Source organism: Rhinoraja longicauda, chromosome 24 (genome assembly GCF_053455715.1).
Source record: "Rhinoraja longicauda isolate Sanriku21f chromosome 24, sRhiLon1.1, whole genome shotgun sequence".
NCBI lineage: Eukaryota > Metazoa > Chordata > Chondrichthyes > Rajiformes > Arhynchobatidae > Rhinoraja > Rhinoraja longicauda.
The window spans coordinates 12,025,521-12,039,421 of NC_135976.1; the positions used below are offsets into that span (position 1 = coordinate 12,025,521).

At 43.2% G+C, this 13,901-nt stretch overlaps 1 protein-coding gene across 3 annotated transcripts in view; it reads right to left on the reverse strand.

Moving 5' to 3' along the window:
• The window catches only part of LOC144605427 (synaptotagmin-B), a 549,186-nt gene that overhangs the window by 422,111 nt on the left and 113,174 nt on the right, over positions 1-13,901 (reverse strand). The gene's annotated exons all lie outside the window — the stretch shown is intronic.

Genomic DNA, 13,901 nt, shown 5'->3' on the forward strand with positions numbered 1-13,901 from the left:
GGTTCAATATTAGAGTTTAAAGCATTAATCTAGGCTTGCACATTGGTGTAATACTATGGAAGGGCTGTGTTGTCAGTATATCAGTCCCTCAAACCAAGACTCTGTTTCTTAGCTAAAGATATGCTCTGTGCAAAAAGGAACAGAGCATTCTCTTGGTGAGTTCTGACTTTGCCTATTCCCCAACTAGCAATGATGCTCACATAGGTTGGAACCATCCTGATTAATGCATCGGCAAAACCAAGCGCAGGCTCGGCGATCGCTTCGCTCAACACCTGCGCTTGGTCCCCGTTGGCCAAACTGGTCTCCCGGCACTTTAACTCCCTGCACACTGTGAGCAATTTACAGAGGTGATTAACCCATAAACCAGCATGTCTTTGGGATGTGGGAGGGAACTGAAGCACCTGGAGAAAATTCATAGTCTTATTTTTTAGAGATTTAGCGTGCAAAACAGGCTCTTTAACCCACCGAGTCCACACTGACCAGCGATCCCCGCACACTAACACTGTCCTACACACACTTGGGACAATCTACACACAAACCAAGCCAATTAACCTACATACCTGGACGTCTTTGGAGCGTGGGAGGAAACCGGAGATCTCGGAGAAAACCCACGCATGTCACGGGGAGAACGTACAAACTCCGTACAGACAGCATCCATACTCGAGATCGAACCCGGGTCTCCGGCGCTGCAAGCGCTTCAAGGCAGCAACTCTACCGTTGCGCCACCGTGACGGCCCAAGTTATTAACCTTTTCCGCTGCATTTCCACCCACACCTGAGTGCTTCATTTCTTAATGCAGCACAAAGAACTTTCATGAAATTTTAAAGTTAATAATGTTTGTTTAATGCGATGCTATCCAAATTGAATGAGCAAATATGGATTGCTGCACTCATCTTACAAAGGGTATTCAATGGTGAAAGTGTATTGTTATTTAAAAATGTGTTGACTTTTGGCAATTGCTCATTATTATAATTTTCTCTGGGGAATATAAAAAAGCAGCGGCATAAAAGAAATTTCATCTCCACCATACCATGGAAAACTGCAGCTGAGTGTGATGACAAGATATCCCAGCGACTCATGGTCCAGTCTATGAATTGGTCACAATGCAGTCACTTGGCTCAACGATTCTCACTTTGATCCAACACTACCAGTGTTGTTGAAGGACATAAGGGGAGTCCTGAACCAGGGGCCACAGTTTAAGAATAAGGGGTAGGCCATTTAGAATGGAGATGAGGAAGAACTTTTTCACTCAGAGTTGTAAATCTGTGGAATTCTCTGCCTCAGAAGGCAGTGGAGGCCAATTCTCTGGATGCTTTAAAGAGTGAGTTAGATAGAGCTCTTAATGATAGTGGAGTCAGAGGGTATGGGGAGAAGGCAGGAACGGGATACTAATTGTGCATGATCAGCCATGATCATGGTAAATGGCGGTGCTGGCTCGAAGGGCCAAATGGCCTATTCCTGCACCTATTGTCTATTGTCTATAACCACATAATCAGTTTTAGTTTAGTTTAGTTTAGAGATACAGTGCGGTAACAGGCCCTTCGGCCCACCGAGTCCACTCCGACCACCAATCCCCACACACTAACACTACCCTACACACACTGGGGACAATTTTACATTTATACCTAGCCAATTAACCTACAAACCTGTACGTCTTTGGAGTGTGGGAGGAAACCGAAGATCTCGGAGAAAACCCACGCAGGTCAAAGGGTTAGAATGTACAAATTCCGTACAGAGAGAACCTGTAGTCAGGATCGAACCCGGGTCTCTGGCACTGTAAGGCAGCAGCTCTATCGCTACGTTACCATGTCACCATGTCACTCTGCTGAATTCTGTCAGATCACTGACAGGTGACCTTGCAATGTGCCACTGAATAAATATCGTCTGAAATCATCATTGACTCCCTTTTTCTAGTTTCGTGCAAATGATTTCATTGAGGCCTGTCAAGAAGATTCTTTGAAGTCAACATCCTTACTCAAATAAAATCATTCTACTGCAAGAGTTTGTAGCTGGATCCGGCAGAGTGGACACAGAAAAGGACACAAAGTGTTGGAGTAACTCAACGGGTCAGGCAGCATCTCTGGAGAACAGGAATAGGTAACGTTTCAGGTCAAGACCTTAGTTCAGACTCTGAAGCAGGAGTGGATATGTTTCTTGGAGGAGAGAGGACAGGGGTGAGAGGAAGGAATTCATTTTTTACATTTTCTTTCCATATTTCCTGACTTCAGAGATTTTAGCCTACAGGCAACATCTCTGGAGGACATGGGTAGGTGATGTTTCAGGTCGGGACCCTTCTTCACATTGATTGTAATAGAGGGAGAAAGGCTGGAAACAGATGGGGGGGGGGGGGGTGGGACAAATCCTGGAATGCAATAGGGTGTCAGGAGTTATACTTTTAAGTTGGAAATTGACAGATTCTTGATTAGTAAGGCTTTTCAGAGGTCGTGCAGAGAAGTCAGGAGAATGGATTTGAGAAGGAAAGGTAAATCATTCATGATTGAATGGCAGGCTAGCCTTGATGGGCCAAATGGCCTAATTCTGCTCCCAGAACTCATGGAATCATGGACTTATAGGGGGATACAGGTAAGAGGTGTTTGACAGGCAGATGAGTGGAAATCAACTAGAGATGAAAGGAAGACAAAGGGTGTTAGATAATGAAGAGGACGAAAAATGAACCCAGAGAGAGTGCTGTGAAATGGGACGGGGGGACGGGGGGGGGGGGGGGGGGGCGGGAGGAGTGGAGGGGGGGGGAGGGTGAAGAAATGCTGAAGAATAACATTTGTACGTTTTCCCTGTGACCGCGTGGGTTTTCTCCAGGTGTTCCAGTTTCCACCGACACTCCAAAGACGTACAAGTTTAGTTCGTGTGTTCATTAACTTCGGTTAAATTGTAAGTTGTCCCTCGTGTGTGTAGGATAGTGTTAGTGTGCGGGGTGGGGTGATCACTGCTCCACAAACTTGGTGGGCTGAAGGGGCTTGTTTCTCCAGTGTTTCGCTAAAGTCTGAAGTAAAATCGAAAGTCTTTACAGAGAGAAAACCACAAGACCTACAAAGCCCTCCATAACCTTTCATGACCGACAAAGCCCTCCATAACCTGGCCCCATCCTACCTGACTGACCTCCTCCACAGACACACTCCCACCCGCACCCTCCACTCTGCTGCTGCTAACCTCCTGTCCCCCCCCCCATCCGGACCAAACTCAGATCCTGGGGGGACAGGGCTTTCTCCATCGCTGCTCCCACCCTCTGGAACTCACTACCCCAAACCGTCAGAGACTCCTCCTCACTCACCACATTTAAAACATCACTGAAGTCTTACTTGTTCAACACCGCCTTCAATCATTGACCGTCGCTCCATCTTATTCATCCTTTTCTGTTCGTTTATTTATTTATCTTTATGTTAGATCTAATATGTAAAGCGTCTTTGGGTTTCTAGAAAAGCGCTATATAAATGTAATGCATTATTATTATTATTATTATTATTAAGACCAACGCATAGTGTTTCATCTATTTTTATATTCAGTCAACACAGCATCAAAAAACGCAAAAAACAGCTATTGATTTTACTTTCTATCTTTGAGGGGCAAAAAAAAAATCAGAGCATTAACATTCTAAAAGCAACTCGGAGACAAATAGCTTAATTAGCAATCACAGTGATGCAATTGCTCTTGAAGCAATCCACAACCCAAAAGAATGTTCTGCTCTAATAAACACGTCTCTTATCTCTTTGCACCTCATGTAAAAAAACAGTAAACCAAATCATTTTAATTCACTAAGACTGCACTTTGTATCCATACCTTATATACCTCTGGGTGTTACTTGCTTTGAACTTCATCTCTGGCTGATTTGCACATCAGAAGCCTCATTAAACCGAATTAAGCAAATACACCAAAGCCCACAGATAAATATAAACTTCAGCTTTGATGAGTAATAGAAATGTGTTATAGTTTAGGAAGAATACAGAAAGAACTTGTCTGTTGCACATTTTCAATCTTCGCCCTGATTTGAAGTAAATCCGAGATTTTGCCGGTTATTTCCTGACCAGCACGAAATGTTTGCACTTCTAATGTCACATTCCAATTTAAACGTGTCCTGATATCTCCCAACCAGCTTATCTGCATCTGCAGAAGCAAAGTTTAATTTCCTGTCCATACCCCTCTGGTAACCACTGATGGCCAGTTATCATCCATAATACTCCTGCCCGACGGAAATGCTGCATCAGGCTTTAGCCTTTCAAATTCCTGTCCAAAATATTCTCTGTTCGTGTTAATTGTGAAGGATCAATTTCTTCCAGGATTGCTGTAGGTATATAAAGTTACTCAAAGGTAAGCCTAAACTGAAGTTCCCAGAATGCATTGTCAAGAAACATCAATGGCAGCATTCTGTCAATGAGAATACCCCCTTCAATCCTACAGTCCAACTCCTTCCGTCTGACCAATGCCTAGTCCATGGCATAGGTTAACTTGCAGTAATGAGTGCTTTCCCTGTCGTCAACAATGTTTTGTACAGATCTTAAGTTTCAGGTAATCCAGACGATCAAAATTATATTCCAATGTTTTAAACCATATCAATGGTCTCCGCTGAGAGTTCAACAAAACAAATCCTCAGGTGCCAGCTGCAAATCGGATTACTGCAAATACTCTAGGATTACGTCAATAAGCTAAAAACAAAGAGCTGAAGGAACCTAATGTGTCACGCAGCATCTGTGGAAGGAATGGACGGATGATGTTTCGGGTTGGGACCCTTCTTGAGACTGATTGGAGTAGGGGGGAAGAGCTGGACAAGAGAGGTTGGGATGGGGCCATATTCAGTAAGTGATGGGTGGGTACAAGGAAGGGGGATTTTGACTGGCGGGTGGATGGGATAAGTAACGAAGGCGAGAGGTGAAGAGGAAAGAAAAGAGCATAAGATAAAAGTAGAAGAGGAGGAGAGAAATGTAAAGCCGAAAGGGGGAAGTGAACAGGGGTAGAAGGGAAAGAGGGGGGGGGGGGGGATTAAAGGGAAATATGGGACAGGGATGGGAGATGAACGTACGACAGAGGTGAAAAGAGCAGGGTGACTAGGAAGGCAGTAGATGATGTGAGAGATTAGTGCCCGTTGGGCTGGAGGGGTGTTGGGAGGGGGGGCGGTGGTGGGCAGAGGAGGGGAATGCTCCAATTCAATGCATTGAATTTGACAATGCACAATTTGCAACAAGTGAGATATTTGCTGTTTAGTGATGGAGTAAAGATCAATCTCAGATAGACACAAAAAGCTGGAGTAACTCATCAGGTCAGGCAGCATCTCTGGAGAAAAGTAATAGGTGACGTTTTGGGTCGAGACCATTCCTCAGACTGTAAGATAAAGACTGGTAGACAGAAAGATAAATCTCATTGGATCTGGAGTCACAAATAGGCAAATAGGTTGGATCAAGTCAGATGGTCTTGCATTTGTTATCTTCCAATCCATTGATAGAGCTCTTAAAGATAGCGGAGTCAGGGGGTATGGGGAGAAGGCAGGAACGGGGTACTGATTGTGAATGATCAGCCATGATCACATTGAATGGCGGTGCTGGCTCGAAGGGCCGAATGACCTACTCATACACCTATTGTCTATTGTCTATTGATACCTTTCCAGAATCTGGGAAATTGTAGTTTATTAATTATCTCTGAACCCTCATTTATTGTTTAGACCTTTAGAATGTAAGCCATTGAGCACAAAAACATATACTGACTGATTTTGAAGATGTGCTCTACGGTATATTTTCTTAATTAATATAATTATTTTAAATGTCTCACCCTCAACGTACCTCGGTCACTCCATTTTCTTGATACGGTAATGAGTTGCATTGACTAATTACAAGTTATGTATCTAACATTTCTGCATTGTGATTTCGCCTTTTTCATCCATCCATGGAGCCATTTGATTCTTAAAGGGTTGACGGTGGATATGCAATGGAAGGCATTTAAAGACCACATGGATGAACTACAACAATTGTTCATCCCAGTTTGGCAAAAGAATAAATCAGGGAAGGTAGTGCATCCGTGGCGAACAAGGGAGATTAGGGATAGTATCAAAACAAAAGATGAAGCGTACAAATTAGCAAGAAAAAGCAGCCTACCAGAGGACTGGGAGAAATTCAGAGTCCAGCAGAGGAGGACAAAGGGCTTAATTAGGAAAGGGAAAATAGATTATGAAAGAAAACTGTCAGGGAACATAAAAACTGACTGCAAAAGCTTTAATAGATATGTGAAGAGAAAAAGATTAGTTTAAACAAATGTAGGTCCCTTGCAGTCAGAAACAGGTGAATTGATCATGGGGAACAAGGACATGGCAGACCAATTGAATAACTACTTTGGTTCTGTCTTCACTAAGGAAGACATAAATAATCTGCCGGAAATAGCAGGGGACCAGGGGTCAAATGAGATGGAGGAACTGAGTGAAATCCAGGTTAGTCGGGAAGTGGTGTTAGGTAAATTGAATGGATTAAAGGCCGATAAATCCCCAGGGCCAGATAGGCTGCATCCCAGAGTGCTTAAGGAGGTAGCCCCAGAAATAGTGGATGCATTAGTGATAATTTTTCAAAACTCTTTGGATTCTGGAGTAGTTCCTGAGGATTGGAGGGTAGCTAATGTAACCCCACTTTTCAAAAAGGGAGGGAGAGAGAAAACGGGGAATTACAGACCAGTTAGTCTAACATCTGTAGTGGGGAAAATGCCAGTTATTAAAGATGGGATAGCAGCACATTTGGAAAGTGGTGAAATCATTGGACAAAGTCAGCATGGATTTATGAAAGGTAAATCATGTCTGACGAATCTTATAGAATTTTTCGAGGATGTAACTAGTAGAGTGGATAAGGGAGAACCAGTGGATGTGTTATATCTGGACTTCCAGAAGGCTTTCGACAAGGTCCCACATAAGAGATTAGTATGCAAACTTAAAGCACACGGTATTGTGGGTTCAGTATTGATGTGGATAGAGAACTGGCTGGCAGACAGGAAGCAAAGAGTAGGAATAAACGGGTCCTTTTCAGAATGGCAGGCAGTGACTAGTGGGGTACCGCAAGGCTCAGTGCTGGGACCCCAGCTATTTACAATATATATTAATGATTTGGACGAGGGAATTGAATGCAACATCTCCAAGTTTGCGGATGACACGAAGCTGGGGGGCAGTGTTAGATGTGAGGAGGATGCTAGGAGGCTGCAACGTGACTTGGATAGGTTAGGTGAGTGGGCAAAGGCATGGCAGATGCAGTATAATGTGGATAAATGTGAGGTTGGTGGCAAGAACAGGAAAGCAGACTATTATCTGAATGGTGGCCGATTAGGAGAAGGGGAGATGCAACGTGACCTGGGTGTCATGGTGCACCAGTCATTGAAAGTAGGCATGCAGGTGCAGCAGGCAGTGAAGAAAGCGAATGGTATGTTGGCATTCATAGCGAGGGGATTTGAGTATAGGAGCAGGGAGGTTCTGCTGCAGTTGTACAGGGCATTGGTGAGACCACACCTGGAGCATTGCGTACAGTTTTGGTCTCCTAATCTGAGGAAAGACATTCTTGCCATAGAGGGAGTACAGAGAAGGTTCACCAGATTGATTCCTGGGATGGCAGGACTTTCATATGAAGAAAGACTGGATAGACTCGGCTTGTACTCGCTGGAATTTAGAAGATTGAGGGGGGATCTTATAGAAACTTACAAAATTCTTAAGGGGTTGGACAGGCTAGATGCAGGAAGATTGTTCCCGATGTTGGGGAAGTCCAGAACAAGAGGTCACAGTTTAAGGATAAGGGGGAAGTCTTTTAGGACCGAGATGAGAACGTTTTTTTTCACACAGAAAGTGGTGAATCTGTGGAATTATCTGCCACAGAAGGTAGTTGAGGCCAGTTCAAGGGCTATATTTAAGAGGGAGTTAGATGTGGCCCTTGTGGCTAAAGGGATCAGGGGGTATGGAGAGAAGGCAGGTACGGAATACTGAGTTGGATGATCAGCCATGATCATATTGAATGGCGGTGCAGGCTCGAAGGGCCGAATGGCCTACTCCTGCACTTATTTTCTATGTTTCTATTTTCTATGTTTCTATTTTAACTTTTGTTTCATTTTAAATACATAGAAGTTCTAGTTTGCTTGCATTGCATGACTTAATTTTGTTTCTTCTCTCTCTATTTTGCCAATTTACTGTTCTTCCTTTACCATTCTTTTAATTCCTCTAATGTTCAGATTTAATATCTTTTTGTTAATATTTTAAACCTTTTTATTTCATGTACCAACATCCTTAACCTCTTTAGTTACCTACCATTTGAATGACTCCCCTCTGTCTTCTGTTGTTGATTAGATTGCAAATTAATTGTGAATTGTGAATTATTGATTTAAATGTTTGCCATAGTTTGTTAAAGATCATACATTTTAATCAAGCTCCTTAATTTAGCTAACTCATTCTTTATGGTGATACAAATGGATTTATTTAAGTGTAATAATCTAGAGTTGAATGACAATTTTTCTCTCTCTCATTTTCTGTCAGATCATAATTACTCTTGGTTAAGTAACCCTTTACTATCAGATAAGTAATTAACTTTGTCTAACTACTCAGAAAAGGATCAAAAATAGCCAGTTACATTAACTGAATGAAATGAATTGCATTAGAAACTTTTCTGGCTGTATTCTTTTAACTTAATCCTACAAACAACTTTTACCAAATTGATTAACACAGGTGAAGTGGAGACTAAGTCATGTATAATCATTGTAATTTTTTCATACAATTTCTTCCTTTTAATAATTCATCCAAAAATAATCCAATGAACGAAGGGTTTGGTGGGGTGGCGAAATAATGACTATAAACTACTGACATTTTTGTGTCTCATATTTTCTCTTCGTTTTATCCATAACTACATGCTTGAGTGAGGAACACTTGATTTTGTCAGTATGTTTTTTAAGCCTATCGCCACAATAAAACTACCTGTTCATTACCCGAGGGATACGGTGGAGAGCATATTGATCTAGTTGTATCGTGGCCCGATTCAGCAACTCGAACGCACAGGAACGAGAGAGATTACATAAAGTGGTGGAGACAGCATGGATTACATAAAGTGGTGGAGACCCCAGTCCATCACGGGTACTGAACTCCCCACCATCGAAGAGGTCTATGGGAGGTGCGCTCTCAAAGAGGCAGCCGGCATTATCAAAGACTTACACAATCCTGGCCACGCTCTCACTTCGCTGCTACCATCGAGAAGAAGTTATAGGAGTCGGAAAACCGTGACCACCATGTTCATGAATACGTCTGAAGAAGGGTCTCGACCCGAAACATCAAGGGCCTGTCCCAGTTATGAGATTTTTAAGGCGACTGCCGGCGACTGTCAAAGTCGTTGCAGATCGCCAAAATTTTCTTTTACCCTACGACAATGACCACGACAATGCCGAGTCAGGTCGATACATGTTACTTTTTTTGTGAAACTAGCACCTGGCTAAGACATTACACCGTCTTCGGAAACATCGCGAAATTCCCACGCTTACCTGACCGTCAAACTGTCACCCCCAATCAACCTGTCAAATGTCCTGACGGTAAATAAATTGGTTAAACAAAACTATCTCCTGGTATCTTCAAATGCCTTTTCTTAATTTAATATTACGCGCTTCTAAATGCACCTGCGACAACCTAGCAAACCTGGGGACAGCATGCGACAGCGCCCGCAATAAGCTACGATACCTGGCGACAAGCCAGCTGTCGCCGAGAAATTTCTAGCAGGTAAATTTTTCCGTGACGCGCCGGGATCCGCTACGATTCATTGAAGACTCCCCACGATCATGCCCGCGACACCCCGGCAAACGTTCGGCGACAGCCTAGTCGCCCGCAGTCGCCTTAAAATCGCCGAAGTGAGAAAGGCCCTTCACCCATTCCTTCTCTCCAGAGATGCTACCTGTCCCACTGCGTCACTCCAACAATCTGTGTCTCTCTATGTTCATGAATAGGTCTTTCCAACAACCATCAGGCTCTTGATCACTGCACAACACTAACTAAACTGTAAACTATGGACTGCCTTTGGTTGCACTAAGGACCTCAGGCCTTTCTGCACTAGTATTGGGGTTGTTAGTTTATTTATTTATTTATTTGTTTATTATGTGATATCTATGAGTATTGCATTTGCAGAGCTGTTATGCTGCCGCAAGTAAGAATTTCATTGCTCCATTACAATTAATTGTAATATGTACATTGTACATATTACAATTAAATCCTCTTCATACTCTTGAGATCTAATTCATGCCTGTGTAATTCAATGCTGCATTTTCGGAAAGATTTGGAAAATGCATTCTGAAAAAAATTGTTAAGCAATTTATTAGAGTTAATTTCATAAATTAGAATGGTTCTGACCCTAATATTGTGGTGTTGTGAATAAAATGGTTCATATATTATCAAAATACTCAATAGAGGTTTAGCTACACTTGCACGCTGTGAAAAGAAAATGATTTCTTTCTTTAGTAGTTTGTATAGCTGCTGGTTGTCGTTTCCCATAGTTTTCATTTTATGCATCTTGCTGTGATTGGTAATAATTTTCAAAAACAATTTTCAAACCAAAGTTACAAAAACAGTCCGTAGATAAATTGAGGTGCTTTTTGTTTTGCCTTGGATTTGTGGCTCGGTATGGTCCTCCTATTCTCAACAGATGGGCTCCTTTGTTGTTCCGTACAGCAGCAGAATAAACAGCCAACAGCGACAAACTCAGTCAGTCTCTCTCTCTCCTTAGCCCCTGTACACCTCATGTGGAGCCCGCCCGAAGGCTCGTCGGCCAGCTTAAGCGGGAGGGAGCTGAAGGCGCCAAACGCGAGGAGCAAGGGCCGTTAGGAGGGTCAACCAGGGTAATGCCTCCAGCGCCTTCTAGGTCAGCTGCAGGACACAAAGATGGCTGGACAAGGAGAGGGAGGAGAGGGACGTCGGTTCACAGAAACTGCTCCAGTACAGCGCAGGCTGACCAGACTTTGGACTTTGAATGAATGAAGAATGAATATTTTATTGTCACATGTGACTAGTCACAGTGAAACTCGTTTGCTTTGCGTACCCAAGGTATGCAAAGGGTCGCCACGTAATGGGTGCCGACAAAGTTACAGTGTATCCTGCATCGGGTCCTCCTTTTATTCTTCCCCCCTCCCCCTGTTCCCAATGTTGGGGGAGTCCAGAACCAGGGGCCACAGTTTAAGAATAAGGGGTCGGCCATTTAGAACGGAGATGAGGAAAAACGTTTTCACTCAGAGAGTTGTGAATCTGTGGAATTCTCTGCCTCAGAAGGCAGTGGAGGCCAATTCTCTGGATGCTTTCAAGGGAGAGTTAGATAGAGCTCTTAAAGATAGCGGAGTCAAGGGATATGGGGAGAAGGCAGGAACGGGGTACTGATTGTGGATGATCAGCCATGATCACAGTGAATGGCGGTGCTGGCTCGAAGGGCCAAATGGCCTCCTCCTGCACCTATTGTCTATTGGTTCTCCCCCCCCCCTTACAGCTGACCCCCACACTGGGTCCTCCTTTGTTCTCGCCCCACGACGATCCCCCCATGCTGAGTCTTCCTATGTTCCCAGCGGCGCGTCCTGTGGCTCCCAAGTGGCCCGTCCTCGACTGCATGTGTAATGCACACTAATAGAATTTCACTGTGCAGTTGCATATGTGACAAAGAAAGTACCACTGGACCACTGAAATGGCAGATTATTTATTCTGAGACCAGAGAAGAGACTAGAGGGTATTTTTAGTAAATGTTTCACAATGTTCACATGGAAATGCTAAATGGAAAATGATTCTTTGTGGTTAGATCAAGATCTTTACGAAATTAAAAAAGAGCAAAGTTATAAACCGATTCTAAACTTTACCAGAAGTCAATTGCCAATTCTCAGTTCTGATCAGAGTTGTGAAATGTTCATTGAAGAATTTAATTATTCTCAATCTTACACCCAACAAATATCTTTCAGACATGCATTTTACATATTTTATTTGGATTTCATATCAATTTTACTAAATACACAAATATGCAACTCTTGCATTTAATAGGAAGGATAATGTTCTTGGATTATAACTGCGAACCTTTAGTTCCTTTTATCTATCCATTTCTTAAAAAAAGTGCATTTTACGTCCATCAAGACATAAAGCTCTGACCAAAGAAGAGAAAATGGAAAACAAAATGAACCCTTTCTTCCAGTGACAGTGTTACGGGAGAACACTTCAAAAAGGGAGACACAAGAGACTGCAGATGCTGGAATCTTGAGCAAAGCACCAAGTGCTGGAGGAACTCAGTTGGTCAGTTGTGCAGAGAACAACTCTCCCTCCCACCCCCACTCTCTGTTCCTCCCACCCACTCCAACTGATCTCTTACGTTTCCAGATGAGGGTGTCTTGAGCCAAAGTAGCATCTTGTGGCGGCTCCCAAGGGTCGGGCCATACTTCTACCGACCCCTCGGCACGGGAATGGACCAGTCCCGGGAGGCGGTCCTGGACTCAGGTATATAAGGACAAGGTTTGGGCACCAAGCCATTCCGGCAGACTAGACCCGTCTGATACCTGTTATACAATAAAATATACCTTCTCGAAATACCTGGCTCCTTGCCTTTATCGACGCGCTACAATCTCTTCATTTCCCTGCATGAATGTTGTCTGGCCCGGTGAGTTCCTCCAGCAATTTGTCTGGAAGGATCTCGACCCGAAACGTCACCCATTCCTTCTCTCCAGAGATGCTGCCTATCCTGCTGAGTTACTCCAGTTTTTTTGTGTTTATCTTCGGTTTAAACCAGCATCTGCAGTTCCTTCCTACACATGATCTTTTACCATTGCTTGCGTGATTGCTAAACACCATTTAGAGATGTAAAAAGACTGCAGATGCTGTAATCTGGAGAGAAAAAAAAAAAACTGCCGGAGGAACTCACCGGGTCAGGCAGCATCCATGCAGCGAAATGAAGAGATGCTAGTTTGGCTCAAGACTCCCTCATCTGGACCCATCTAAATGCCATGTTGTAGAAAGTAGACACAAAATGGTGGAGTAACCCAGCGGGTCAGGCAGCAACTTGGGAGAGAAGGAATGGGTGACGTTTTGGGTCGAGACCCTTCTTAAGGTTTACTTCCATCTTAATGGTTCAGATGATCATCATCTTTCTCAGTGGCTATGACAGTGATGTCCACTGACGATGAGAGAAAGCAGAAACTTTGATGAAGGCCACAAAGGAAAAACTCTACAACTCAGCTTGCTCTTTTAACCTGGCAGCAAGCGTGTGAACAATCTGCTTGTTTAATACCCGAGTTACCTTTTAAAGACCGTGCCACTGGAGAAAGGATGGATATTACTGCTGTATTTCTGGATCACCCTATTCCCTTCATGGTTTTGTAATTGGTGCAGCTAACTGTTCCACACATTTGCTGTATATGTAATAGTTGGCTGTACTAGTCAGTTGCCAATCCAAACAACCTTGGCTAAGACTGATAAGACCCAGGAACATGAGCCAGAAATTCACACCTCAACTTCCACAGATTGCCCTTGCCTTATGAATTCTTATCTCAGAAGTCACATTGCGTCTTTAGCTTTCAACTGACACCTTTCCCTTGTTTGGTTAAGGCTGCGCTTGGTTTAAATGAGCTCAACCATTTGAACCTGTTTAATCCAAGCATGTTGAGCATAATTTCTTCTTCCTATTTTAAATAATTCCAGCTGCATTTTACATTGAACGAGAACATTGCTTTAGTATCATCCAGTCCAGTATCATCTCCTCCACCGAGACTTGTGTTAATTCAACAACAATCACCAATTCAGATTTCACAGCCAAAACCCACAAGCCCTAGAGTTTCATGGAGCTGGGATTATTAGCAGGAATACGTTTTTTCATTTTCTGCCTGATTTCACAATGCTTTGCTTTCAGGCAAATGTTTATTTTTAGACGAATGAAAAACTGATATTGTCAAAA